Raw genomic sequence first — 14,588 nt, 5'->3', positions numbered from 1 at the left:
TCCGAGTTTTGAAGGTCTTTATCGACTCCAGAAACTCGGCTAATTGTAAGTCCTCGGTGGTACCTAATACCGTTTCACGCTCCAACTCTCCGGGAGTAGCCTAGACGACTAGGCTGCTGTTGAGGCAGACTGGTGATGAGCTGGGCTACTTTAAGGAGGTATACTATTCTATTTCAAATTCGGAGTTGAATTGTCCCGGCATGAAGCTAACCGATTAAGGAGCTTTTGCTCATTGAACTGGCAGATGTGAGCATGCAAATTGGCCTTGATTTTCGACTCCAGGAGCACCAGACTTCGGGTATACTGTTCTATTCAAATCTAGAGTCTTTCCAGCTTACCGCTTAATAAATAGCTCAAGCCCATTAAATTCGTAGATGTGAGCACATTAGTTGGCGTTAATCTTCACCTCTTACGAAGAATCGTTTAGCTTATAGAAGTTTGAACAACGTACAGTTCTTATGACGAATTTTAGTTGCAGAACTGCCGGTGATGGATGAACTAAACAGCATCCAGAAGAATCCTGAAATTTCGTTCGCGTCGGAAACTCTTGTGGTTATAAGATTGAAGATTGAAGTATATTCTCAAGATGAATGACGTGACTGAGTTTGTGCTTTCCACGATTCGTTAAGACACTGTATATATTACAATACCGTTCTCTCTAAGCGATGATAATTCCCCGAACAATCGGGAATAATCTCGTCGTCGTTTCTCGGGGATAGTGGACTCGTGGATGCAGTCTGACTCATGTATAATTAATTTACGTTCCAACCGCTATCGTGACATTGACTTAAAAACACTGCAGCCCAACGGCGACATTCCGGCTTCGCCTGACGCTTGACGAGGTCGATGAAACGGTAAGAATCGTAGGAAAAACATATATTCCATCAGATTAAATCGAACCGTCGTGGAATCGGCTTTGAGCGTTGGAAATACCGGACGGAATACACTGCTGGTCGTCGGTCGAAAGACGCCAGGCGTCACCGCGAGCCGTTTGGGAATATATTCTTAGGGATGCAGTAAAGTCGGAAAAGCGTTTCATTGCACCTCTTATATCCGCACGCGTCTCCCAGTGAAATGTCTCGGATCCTTATTTCAAACGGCAGGCAATTTTACGGTGTGGATAAAGTCGCGGAAACGACGCCGCGACGGTGAAATAAGGACGAATTTATACTCGCCTGTTGGCCAGCGGGACGGAGAGCCATGCCGGCTGGCTGAGCTTGTGCTTCTGGTTTGTATATCGGATTGATCGTTTCGGTTGATAAATAATCTAATATTAACTTCTGGCCTGCGGCAACAGGCTGCAGGTTTTGTATGTATAACGGGTTCCGAAAACGCTGGCAAAGCATCGCAACGAGAAATATTATACCTATCGTAAGTTCGGTGGGATTATATACCGGAGTCCTAAATTTTTTTTTAACCGTATAATCGAAGAGGAAGTATGTTCACAAATTTTATTCAACGTTTCAATCAGTCGGTTGAATAGGAAAATTGGACGGATAATTTTTTCGTAATTTACTTGTTCCCAGGCAGTGGAGAAAAGGAATAAGAAAAATAAAAATTATTAAGCAATGCTGATATTTATATTTCACTCGGGTACGATGTTGCATCTGTTGTCTTTTATAATCATACTCAGTGTACAACGACGAAAGATAATATTCTAATTTTAACATTTTTTCTTTCTTTCTTTCAAACGACCCGGAAAATCTGCTCAAATATTTATGACGATTCAACACGCCGCCTGGCACTCGTTGTCGGCCTTTGATCCGTAAAAAGTGTTGAAAAATTAACTTGCGATTGAATTGAACATCTTGTTTTTTATTATGCTGTGATGCCAGATTTTAGCGAGTTGTTTTTTTCTTTTTTTTTATTAACTGTAGCAATTACTCGACGGTTTAAGCTGTCGATACATTTGCTAGTTAATAGATATTTGTACGTTTGGGAATTGAACGAATGGACACGTGTCGTATATCTTAAACCGATTGTCGTAGATTGAGTTGACCTGTGCGTTTGAACGTTTATTCAAGTCAAGCAATTCGCGTTTAATTGTACGTATCTAATGAGTTTCGTTGCATGAAGTTGTGATCTGTATTAAAATATACAAAACCTGTTGTGAATCATGAAATATGAAAAAAACCATCGTAGGTGTAAATTACTTATCGCAGTACTTTGATTTTCGCATAACAGGTACATGGTATATGTTTTGTAAATCAAATACGATTTCAATAATTTTCGATACTGCCGTTATGTCGCGAGAGCATTTTTACTTCGTGATTATGCAATACTAATTAACAAAGTAACTTTTATGTATATTTTAACAATAATACGTAGATGCAAGTAACGTTCAAGAATTCTTATCTTTATTGTTTCAGGTAAGTTGTATACCAGCTGTTCGTCAAAATTGAAAATCAACAAATGGGGATCGGAAGTTATACCGATTTTGACTCGCTTTCGGTGTAAATCGCAAAGTCGATTGCGATTCGGCGATCGCCGCATGCGTCATGAATCCATCTAGCGGTGGATATCGGTTACGAATAACCGATTCGTGAGTTTTGTTATACCGAAGTGTGTACATTGTTCCAAAATTTATACTCGCTGTAATTAAGCAGAGGTTATAATTTATATTCTTCGCATTTACTGACAGAAATTAAAAATACCAATGAAAGTAGATCTGTTTTTTTTCCATCCGAAATTTTTCCCTCACTCGATCGAATTTTTGCGGTTGTGACGCAGTCAGTATTGATAAGGATAAAGTTTCTTCGTTTTACGCTTGCGTCTTAACTTTTGCCACAAACTTTTATCCCTACCTTTTTCTTGTTCTGTGATAACATCAATATTTGAGCCAAAGAAAGCGGCGGAAAGTTTACCGATATTTGTCCGAATTTTTTTGGAGCCGAAATTTTTTTATATCGGCCCGATTACTTTCCAAAGTTTGTGAATAATAAACGAATCAATTTTCCCACAACCAGTGTATAAAATCGTTGGGAAAATTTGGATAATTCTGTATTTCGTATAAGTTATGTTACTGTCTTTGTATTTTCTCATTTGGGTTATATATTTTATTTTTATTTTTCATCATGAAACAAAACTCACCATCGCCAGAAAGGGTTTCGTTTGAATACTTATCAAAACACCGACAGAAAAATGCGAAACATTGTTTCATCCATCCGAGTTGCAGACAGGCATAATATTATAGCCAGAAAGGCTGAATCAGCAAATGAAACCCTTTTTTTCCACGCGTACTTTTTCGTTGGTTGGAAAATTTTCAAAGGAGAATTTCAGGATAATTCACTCATTTCACATCCTCCGCATGACGGATTAATTGTCTCTCCTTTTGATTTTGCTCTGAAAATTATTTAAAAAGCTTAAATCAGATGAAGATGAAAGCTTGCAGAAGCCGAGTCCCTCTGATGCTTATAATTCTCATTCCAAATACCTATAATACAGCTGACAGTGCTGCGGAGAGAAAGAAGAGCTCCCGCTGAGCAAGGGAGACGGCAATTTCTGTTGCCACGATACCGAATATCTCCATTTTCCATACATAGTGACGGATAACTCGAAAAATTTTCAAACAGGAAATTACGATGGGTGTAATTATCCTTTTCGGTAATCCGAATTACCCCGTTTAGGTGCTCGTCTCGCTAATTCCGCCGTTTTTTCAGTCGTATATTCACAGGTCTCGAAACTCTGGTGGTGGGGGTGGGCCCCTTACGCTTGTCGGTAATGCTTCAAAAGTTCTCCGCTGCACCTGTGGCGCTTCGATCTCGGTAGACAGTGATCGTCCGCATAGACATAGAGCATGAACTACGGATTTAGGTAGAAGATCGCTCGGTCTGTGGAAACAGACAGAAACACACGCGGGAAATATCTCGTCTCTTTCTGAGAATTCGATTGGTCGCTCGTCGCTACCTCGTTGAACGGTGACAAATGGCGTCGACCAACGGCCAATCACATCCTTAGAAAGAGATAGCAAGAAGCATTGCCCGCGTGTAGTGTCCAACCGATACACAATTTTCAGCCAAAACCGTAACCGAAACTGAAACTTGTGTAGTCAAGTCAAAATATATCCTGAAATCTAGTGTTTTTCTTAGCTTCTTAACAGATTATTCGATTAGATCAAATAAAAGACTTCAATTTATTAGAAAATCACTTTATTATTGGAACGGAATGCAGGTACCGACGAAATTAATTTCCAACATATCCTGCGCACTCCACGCTCTATGTCCATGATTGTCCGCGTGAGCCAATGGAGTAGAACCAGGAAGTGAGTGAGAGAGGGAGACGAAATCCCGGCAAACAAAGTTGGGCCAGATCTCAGCGCATATAGTTAGTAGTACGGATTTCTGCCACTTGTTGCGTCCGTGTTCTTTGTTCGTTCAAATATTATGATTATTGAGTATCAACCAGGTATCGATAGCTGCCTGGTTTGCATATTTTGGAGGAAATCGGCACTGCTAATTCTTCTTCAAAAACGGGCCCACTTTTTATCGGCACACAAGCTTGAGTTTCGACTCCTCGCTTACTTCTAGAGTAGAACCTTTTGCTCCGTCATGTTACGTTGTTCTGTACCAAGATCGCAGCGCCAAACGTCCAGCGGAGAACTTTTGAAGCGTTACCGTCAGGCGTACGGGACCCATCCTTACCATCGGAGTTTCGTCAGCCGTGTAATATAATTTTGTACGACCGTGACCGTTCGAGACGCGGGCGTCACCCGGTGCATACAGTTAGTCCGATAAGAGATAAGAGGACGAGGTCTTTGCGGCGACTGGTCCACTCGCAGTCGGCTGACGTTCTTGGCTCGCGGTTCGCGGAAATCGCCTCTCTCTCTCTCTCCGCGTCTCGTTGGCCGCGGGATGACGGCGGTAGGCGGAGATTCGGAATCTCAGTTCGAGGACGGACTCGACGAGAGTCGAGAAGCGAATCGAGATTCAACGACGCGACGCCCGGCGTCGTCGCCGACGGAGCGGGATTCGGTTATTCCGCGTGCGTAACGCGATCGCGAATGCGATCTTCGTTTACTTTGAATATCTTCATCGCTTCCCGCGTCGCGACGCACCGGCTCTTTGCTCTCTATTATTCGCTCGTCTCGGCATCGCGTCTCACGATCTTCAAAGAGGGTGGAATAAAAATCTAATACCCTCGAGTCCGCAGCACTAAAAGCCCGCTGTTCGTCGCCGGTGCGAAAGGGGAGAGGAGGGGCGAACGCTTCACAGTTCGCTTTATATCACCCACCGTACTCATACGGCGAACTCTTCGTAACTTCCTGCGTCTTAACTTCTCGCATAGACAAAAACTAAGAAAAAAAAAGAACCTCTCTACCGGATTTCACGTACAAATGCAGTCGAAGGTGTCTTCTTTTCTTTACGTCTTCTCTAATACGTTAAATTGAATCGTGATTTTGCCAGCCCCGAAGATTTTTCTACCTTGAGATTTACCGTCATTGTATCTATTCCCCAGAATCGTGTTGCGTCAAATGATTGTTAGATTTCAATTTGCAGCGTTAGTCGAAGTGTATTCGTGTACATATATTGAAAGTTTTCGTCAACTTTATGAAAACCTATTGAAAGCACCCTTACAATAGATATATGTGCGTATTCAGGGGAACGGATGTCACGAATCAAATAACTTGGGAGTGCTTTTTCATTCCGTTATATGTCGAGAGGGAGTGCGAGAGGTTATTTTAGACGAGTGAAGTATCTCCTTTTTATAGAAGTAGCGTGAAATTTCATTCCATTCTTGTAAAATCGTTGGAATGTATGTATCGGTGTATAAAACTTATACTATTTTCACCCAGCGGATCCGTGTGTGTACTGAGAAATGCCCAACATCATTTTCCGTGTATAATACCGTATACCTCGCCAACAAGGTGAATACATGTACCTACGTCTGGAAAGTAGGTGGATTTTGTTGACTGTCCACTTAAAAATCAAACAGAAGCTAAAAGCGACTTTTCGCGTGACTAAAATGTCAACTTACGCCATCTAGCAAATCTTACTTCATATTTTTATGTGTAAAAAATTGTACCGGCGGAACGGATGAAAGATGCTGCTGATCTGGCTTGGGGCAGAAAACCCATGGTTAATTCAGGCTTAATTTTAAAATTTAGTCCGAAAACATTGCATGAAATTTGAAAGCTTTTGCGTGTAAATTTAAACTCTACGGAGGTTCAAAATGTTCCCTAAACTTTGGTAGACTCCGAAATAATGCGAACGGAAAGTGTGAAAATTGAAATGTCTACGGTATACACACACTCACATACATATATATCAATAATACTGATCAACAAAAATTCACTTTTTGCATCTAACATGAAAACTTTTAACTGATCATGTTAGGAACAAGGTTTAGTATAATAAAATTGATATTACAATATTTTATATACGAACAGTTTTATTGTAATATGATTTTCTCAGTTTTTCCAAAAATACAGTTTGTATGAACAAAAATAAGTTTATATACATCTAATACACTGGTGAACAAAATTTTGTAACAAGGAAGGTGCTTACTAATTTTGAAATTGCTATTCATCCTTGTTATTATTTTGATTCGATAAGGTCTAGTTTTTTCGTTACAGCTACTACCAGTAAAATTGAATTTTTATCGTTTTGACTTACTTTTTCTGATTCAGGGTATTTTGTTATTAATCGTAACTAATTAACTGGTATTTATAGCAAATATCGAAACACCCTGAATCAAAAGAAGGTGAGTCAAAACGATAAACATTCAATTTTACTTTCAGTAGCTGTAACACAAAAACTCGACCCGCACGAATGAAAATAGAATATGGTTTTGTAATGAGGGTAAATACACCTTTCTTGTTGTCAAAAGTTTAGTTTACCAGCGTAATCATTCGGCGCTCGGCGCAGGGCCGAAAAGATCGAGTAAAGAAATCCGCTGTCTTATTATTCTCTAGCTCTGTCCTTCGTTGCCCGCGGTATTATTCCGATAATTGCCTATCGTCATGACCGTTAATACATATATCTCCGTGAATGACACGGGAAAACGTTACCATCACGGACCGAAGAAGCTTTCGGAGTTCTTAGGCGCGGGTAATGCTGCCATGATTAAAATGGCCATTTAGCTAACGATCGAGGAGGAATAAATAAGGTCTCTGCCCAGCTATATTGTAGAAGCCTCATCCGTTAATGGAAGGCGAGAAAAGGGGCGCGATTTTGGTGGGCCTTTCGTCCAAAATCCCAAGGCGACATGGGGCCAGGTATTTTTGATACACTACAGGGATTTGCTAATTTTTACACTCGGTTTCAAGTTATGTTTAGAACATTCTATTTATACAGTGTTCAAGTTTCTCAGGTATAATCTATGATACACATATCTGGAATAATTAAAATATCAGCAGCAGAGATATTGTGGGTGAATATTCACGTAAATAGGTATAATAAAACATGTTTAATTGCAACGATTTTGTATTTAAATCGATGCTTAAAATCCATATCTAAATGATTGCAGTTTCATGAATAATTTCGACGAACTTTATTAAATAACATTTTGCGTCGGTGAAAGGATTTTGCAATTGAAATATGCAACTGTTTTTGTGGAATCATTTTATTCATTTTATCATTCAGCGCTGCCTCACAATTATCGCATGGAGGATACAAGCCAATTTACTTTGGAGGTAAATATACGAAGTTTAATATCAAATTTCGGGTAATTCTTCGATTTTTGTACATCCTTCGGGTGTTTTATAATCTCCATCGCGACTCTTGGAATGGCCCGAGTCGTTTTCCCGTCTAACCGTTAGAAATTCTCAATAGCGCGGTGTCTGAAACACGCTGAGATCGGTCGTATTACAGCATCGCGTCGCGACGAGGAGGAATAAACGTTTTTCGAAAGAGCAGTGATTACCGGGCGTCGCGTCGCGTCGGTGAGCACTTTAATTCTCCTACGTCAAGGTATGGGAATAATGGAGGGGAGACGAACGTCGCGTCCTCGAGAAGTTCGGTCGCGGGCGGTCGGAGCGGACTCTTCTTTCAAATAAAAGGGGTTGTCGAAGGCCCGTACATGCTTGCGTAGTGGAAACGCGTTGCGGTAAATTTCGAGTCTCCCCCTCGTCGAGGGGAAGGTCGATGCGTGCGTGGGAGTCGTGCACTCGGACAAGAACGTGTAAGGAGGGGTGGGGGGGGGGGGGGAGGGGGGCGATGAAGTGCGTCGGAACACGCGTCGCGGCGCCGACGAACGAAGTGTTGGTGTCGCGTGTGTGCGCGTAAGGGTCTATATTTGCTTTCTTACGAGCGGACAACACGAGCCAAGTTATACAGGGCGTGTTTGAGGGGCGCGTCTGAGTGATTTCGCTCTGGGGTATGAAGGCGCGTTCTTATTTTCTCGTAGTACGCGCGCAACGTCGCCGCACACAAATGCCGATAGGTCGCTCAAACAGACGATCCTTCTCAGCCACCCACGTCCTTAATTGGTTCCGCTCCCTCGATCATCCCCCTTTATTTCCACCCTCGGCGAACCTCGCGTTATACGCGAATATACGAGAGTATACGAATCCGTTTGTCAACGAGGCCGTGTTCCGAAACTCGACGAGCATAGTCGTAGGTCGTAGTTTCGCGTCTCGTGCTAGCTTTGCGCTGTATTAATATTCGATACCGACCTCGGCAAGTAGCGGGAAACAGCCTAAAAGAAGACCTGCGATTGCCGCGCGGTGATCGGACTCTTCGAGAAATCGACGCAGCGTAGCCAACAACAAACGGCAGAGATCGCCGGCGACCGGTTCGACCGTCCGATCGACGCGGCAGCGTCGCGAAGTCGCGGCTCTCCCTCCTCCTCATTCTCATCCTCATCCCGCCTTCGGTCCGTCGTTCTATTCCTCCTCCTCAGCGCCGGACTGGACGGCGTCCTTCTACCTCTTCCCCGCGGCGTCGTAGTTTCTCCTCTCCTGCATAAGTCTCGTGCTGCGGACCGAAGGCTTAAATAATTTAATATCTCCGATCCGCCGCGTTACAACCACCACCACTACCATGCATGTAACGCAATTCCTCCAATTTTACAGATAAAAATTTCAAACTCAACGCAGTGAGGTTTTTACCCTTACTGGCCGTGTAGAGCATGACGCAAGTATGCAACGAAACTTCGCCACGTCCTACGACGTAGTAGGTTGCAGGTAGTAGGTAAGCTCTTCCAAAAGCCGGCGTGTAATGGTAGTCGCATGTGCTCCGCAGCCGGCTTCGCCGCTACAACAAACGGCGGCAACCGAGTCGCCCGTGAGCAGCGGCAAGCAGCGCGCCATCCAGCTGTCTCCCCTCGCCCCCCTCCCTTGCCCCTACCCTCCTTCTCCACGCGCCCCATGCCGCCATGACGCCACTCTCCTCCCACCCCGCCGACGTTTCTCTCTCTCTCTCTCTATCCGCCCCGCCAAGCGGCCAGGGTCCGTGGTGGTGAAGTTTTAGCGTCACTACTCGTGGTGTGTCTACAACTTATTGTTAGTCGGGGATCTATTACGTACTTTTCTTCCGTGTGAATAACATTACGTTTATTGATACGAAGAAGACAAAGACGAGGAGGAATAGCGGGAGAAGTTGGCGAAAATTTTTTGTTCTGTTTTTTCGTTTCTTTGTTTGTCGTTGGGGATATCGGAGTGCGGTTGTTCTGTGTATCGTAGACAGCTCGATAGTACCGAGCGTAGTATTTGCTGTGAATCGGTCGAATTTCACTGTTTGAGGTCGATTACTCATCATCGGACCGTTGTGCCGTACGTGCGCGGCGTAATCCTAGTTTTACTCCTCCTGTTTACATCGTGTTCGACAACGACCAACGACTGTTACACAAAGACAGAGTTGCCGTAGCAGAGCTGTCGTATTTTCATAACCTATACTCTACCTACGCACGCCGCACCGGTTTTCATTCGAGTAGCAGCAGCCAGCCGCCTTGCCACGTCTCGACGCGAGAGGCAGTTCCGACCGAGTGTGCTTGCTCTTGACAACCGAATTTTCAATCCGAAACGAACGAACGAACGAACGAACGAACGAACGAACGAACACTCGGCGTCCGTCTCCGCACCGCGCGGACTCTCGCCTCTCTCCCTCTCTCTATTCATCCTCCACGCACCTATGTTTCACTGCGGCTCTTTCATTCCTGTCAACTCGTCCACGCTCTGACAGAACGACGCGACGCGACGCGCGGCTTGTTCTTTCTAACCTTCAAATCGTGCTGCGTCGGTCAGGTTTTCGGTCGGTCGGTCGGTCTGCGCGCTACGAAACACTCCGGGATATATATATATATATATATATATATGTATATATATATATATATACACACATATATGCTTGGATAGAACGCCGGTTTTCACGCCGGAGATCGAGACGATCTTTACTGATCAGTGTATAGTGTTTTATGATTATAATAATAGTGATAATAGTTGTGACAACGGTGTTAACGCTTGTAACATTAACAACGCCTTTGTTATCGTCTCTGCATCGAGTATTTGAAAAGTAGGAGTAAAAAAAAAAAGCAAAAACGACTTGTGTGAAATCGAAATAGTGCAGTGAAGAAGCATCCGGTGTGGGTTGTGACAAATTCCTTTGCTTTCGGATACCCGCTGCTACGCATATCGTCGAGAGTTTTTCTTCACCTACGTCCTCAAGTTTGTCATTGCATTCTTCTCTTTCACCGTTTGTCAAGGGATCTGCCAGACTCGGTAAGTACCGCCTCTCACGACGCACTTTTCCACTACGGTTTTTCTTTTAAATACCTCCCCCCCGTTGCATTATCCTCACGCACTTATTTTTATTCCTCTTTTATTATTTCTTCTTTTCATCGCCGCTATGCGTCACCGACGAAACGACGCGTCTCCTCGGCTACCTCGGTCAGGTACAAGCGATTAATTACGATACTTGGAACGGAACGACGCGACCGGCTCGGCTCGACTCGTCACGTCACGTCTTCCAGTCTATGCCGCAGATACGCGCACACGGAAACCCGATTCACGTAAGAATAATTCCACGAATTGTGCGAGGCTCGCAGTCCTCGTCCGATTATGTTCCTCGCGCATCCACCGTCCTCTCCTCTCGACCTTACGGACACGTTCGTAACGGTTGCAAAACAGCTGACTGACTATCCAGCTTCGAGGTCGAGCAAACGCAACTCTACTCAACTCCAATCCGATCCAATCCTCGGCGATGCGCCGCGCGCCGGAACCAACCGGTCGCCATTTTCTGGTACTAGCTATGCGTACGCAGCCGATGGACGGATCGACCGTTTTTCCCTTTCCGTCTTCTTCTTTCTTCGGGATATCGGTATCCTGCCGATTTCGAAGCACCGAGTTCGCTCAGATTCGCCAAACGTTCATCCCCGTCAGGGTTGATGCAAAATTTCGTCGATCAACGTTGAATAATATCCATCAAGTCAGGGTTTTTCTCGTGAAACGATTACGGAGAGAGACAGAGAGAGAGAGAGAGAGAGAGAGAGAGCGAAAATTGTCGGCAACGTTCTTTTCCGATCTATCAATGATCGATCGACTCGTTTTCGCGATTCGATATCCGAACGTTCTTCCCGAGACTCTATATCCGATATGTGTGTACAACATTTCCAGTGCATGATTATTTAGCCATTGCGTATACTCGGAGGGGAATATGATCCCGTTGTGTATACAAATCGGAGTTATTTTAGCCTGCCGATGTGTCGAGGCGGTGGAATATGGAGTTGGATACGCGCCGAAGAAAATCTCCCCCCAATTCTTTTAGGAATCGAAAGACGCTCGGCGCCGACCGAGACGGTCCGTAATTCTCTCTCTCTCTCTCTCTCTCTCTCTCTCTCCCCCTACTCTCTCTACTCCCTCGGCACGCATTTCTCTCCGTTCCTCATTCCCGTCGTTTCACCTGCTGCACCGACGCGATGCGTCGCGGCCGCGGCAACTCGAGACTCGCAGACGCATTCCTCGTGTTTACGACGGTCGCGGCCCACGCGGAATTCAATGTGCTCGCGAAATACGCGGGTCACACTTTTAACATCCGAGCCGCGAGTATCGACCCCGAAGTTGAAGAGAACGCGGTTCGTTTGCGCCTCGATGAAATTTTCATCCAGAGATGTTTTCGCCTCCGTTAGTATATCACGGACGGGCATGCGCGTCGACGCTTTCCGTGCAAGCCCTCCTCCTCTTAAAGACGAAGCGGGGCGAAGATAGGGGGGGATTAACGCGGGGAAAAAGAATCGGCCTCGAAGGGCGCCCCCGGCTCGGAACCAGACGAACGAACCGTCGAGGAAGCCTGAAGGGGGGAAAAACCGGTTGCGAGGATGGCGGACCGACGAACCCCGTATTTATTATACCCTTCGTCTCACTCCTCACACTTTGAGATTCACATCCTCTCCCCTCCGCTCCTTCTCTCTTTCACCTCTTTCATCTTTTTCATCTTTTTCATCTCCTTACTCTCCCGCCATCTTTTTCTCCCTTCGGGCCACGTGGAGCTGCCGCACTAGTTGCGCATCCCCAAGGTTGTCCGATATCTTGAACCGAGAATTGCGCGTCTGGTGGTTGCTATTCCCGTCCCGCTCGAATCGACATGTTGCAGTTGTTTACCATTCGTACCTCGGATACCGTCACATTACTAAAGACAGTGACGCTGATCGAATACTGGTATTTCTTGGAAATATTGAAATTTTTCGTATATACTGTTATTTATTGAAACGTCATCTCTGGACTCACGCTTTGGAACAGATCACGTGTATGTTTTACCCAGGAATTGAGTTTGCGTGGAAACAAATGTTGAGAAATATACAATTTGCACGAACACAACGATTAAGCGAAAACGTGAATTTTCACAATAACAAGATATTCAAATGTCTCGAAACATCGTCGACATCAGCTTTTGAACAAACCACTTGTCTGGAAATATTTTAAAATGTAAATATTTGAGTTTAAAATGTCGACGGTAAAATTTTGATATTCTCAATACGGAATGAGACCCATAAATTAATTCTAACCATCGACGGCGGCAGTAGCGGCAACGTTAGCAGGAAAGGGACGATTTTTTCGCGATTTGGTCTAATTGCGTGCGAATCGCGATAATCCCAATACACAGTATGTTTTTTTTTCCCTACGCACCTATGCTTATATGCATATTTTTGCGTCCATGATACATAACGTCGGTTTTTTTCTCCTCCTCACATCGACGCGTCTCTCGGCGTCGTTCGTTCGATCGATCGTTCTATCTACGGACAATTGTACATACGTTGTCATACGTTTGTATCTTGAAATCCTGCATGCTATTATTATATTTACATTATGTATCGAGGTATGTTGTAGACTCTGATGATACGGCAAATATAAAACCGTACTGCACGGCCATGTGTATAGACGGCTAGCGTACCGTTTGCTGCTGGAGTTGATAAAATACACGCGATCAAAGATCCATCGATACTCTAACGTCGTACGGTGTATGCATACATTTATAAACGGAAGACGGGTATTATCATACACCGAGTTATTTCAAACAAGGTTTATTGTCGATGTCGTCAATAAAATTCTTCCCCCACTCCGTCTTCATGCCGTTTTCTCTTCCACCGTTTCCATCACACTTTGCGGGTCAACTTGTGGCCGATGTACGAATTTTATACACATCTTCTGGTCATCCTCTTTTCATCGTCACGCTTCTGATATATATCGGCGAAGAACAACGTTTTTTCTTATTCTAATAGTCGTTTTACTAATCGGGTCTTTTCATCGCTTCGCTTCCATTATGCATTCAACAAGCGAATCCCGCGGATGGCATGTCGAGTTTTTCAAATCCAACAAAGATATATGTATTTATTTTTTTTTATCCATCACTTTTCCCTCGCTTCTATAACAGCGAGACATTGTACACAAGTAGCAATCACCATCACCCCTCCTCAGTTCTTTTTTCGCGTGTCGATTGACGCGCGACGCTATCATATATTATACATTGGTGGAAAAATTACAGCCACACTCTACGTGTTTATGTACAAACAATATAGAATGTACATGGGGGAAGGTTTAGTTGGTAAATGACGATGATACGTATCTTGTTTTTTCTCATTACTAATGCAGAATTCGATAACGCGATTGATACTTTCAAATGATTATAACCGCATCATTCCATCAGATCTGAAAGCTCAGCTCTATACTTTGGCATGGAGGTTTCTTTTTTAATCCTCTACCTTTCGTCACCCTTGTCAGAGCCTCGCGATTGCAAAGCCTGTGTAACTGTAATATCAAAATTTGTTTCTTTGTTCAACTATTTATCCTCTCGCAATTTAAGTTCCCGTGGTAAACTTGTTCCGAAAAAAGTTAAAAAAGAAAAAAGAAAGAAAACGAAAAACCGATTTAGGGAAAGAACAAGGGGTGGGGAAGATTGAGAGCGAGAAACTGTAGGGCTTTGGTCAGTCAGAGGTCACCATGTATAAGAGGAAGGTGCGTTTTTCGTCTACCTGATTCGAATTTTCCCTTCTCTTTCTTTTTCCACCGTTTTCACCTTCTCGGATTTTTACCCTCTTTTCGCATTTCATATCCCTCGGGTAACCGGCGCACCTGTCTCTCCTTCTCCTTCTTGTTCTTCTTCTTCTTCTGGTACCGACCCAAAAGGTGTCAGCACGTCAGTCCCAACCTCCGATCTTTC

The 14,588-nt window shown here is 44.1% G+C and overlaps 1 protein-coding gene across 6 annotated transcripts in view; it reads left to right on the top strand.

Moving 5' to 3' along the window:
* The window catches only part of LOC124302987 (polypyrimidine tract-binding protein 1), a 350,109-nt gene that overhangs the window by 94,314 nt on the left and 241,207 nt on the right, over positions 1-14,588 (top strand). For 3 of the 6 annotated variants that reach the window (XM_046759632.1, XM_046759628.1, XM_046759626.1), the window contains exon 1: positions 9,419-10,654. The exons of 1 other annotated variant lie outside the window; for it this stretch is intronic. The gene's annotated coding sequence lies outside the window, so the exon portion shown is untranslated. Of the gene's footprint in view, positions 1-9,417; positions 10,655-14,588 lie in introns of those variants that run through there. 2 more of the 6 variants (XM_046759627.1, XM_046759629.1) reach the window with 2 other exon arrangements.

This window comes from Neodiprion virginianus, chromosome 4 (genome assembly GCF_021901495.1).
Source record: "Neodiprion virginianus isolate iyNeoVirg1 chromosome 4, iyNeoVirg1.1, whole genome shotgun sequence".
Lineage (NCBI taxonomy): Eukaryota > Metazoa > Arthropoda > Insecta > Hymenoptera > Diprionidae > Neodiprion > Neodiprion virginianus.
Note: the sequence above shows the minus strand (reverse complement) of the source record. Positions and strands in the feature narration are given on the sequence as shown.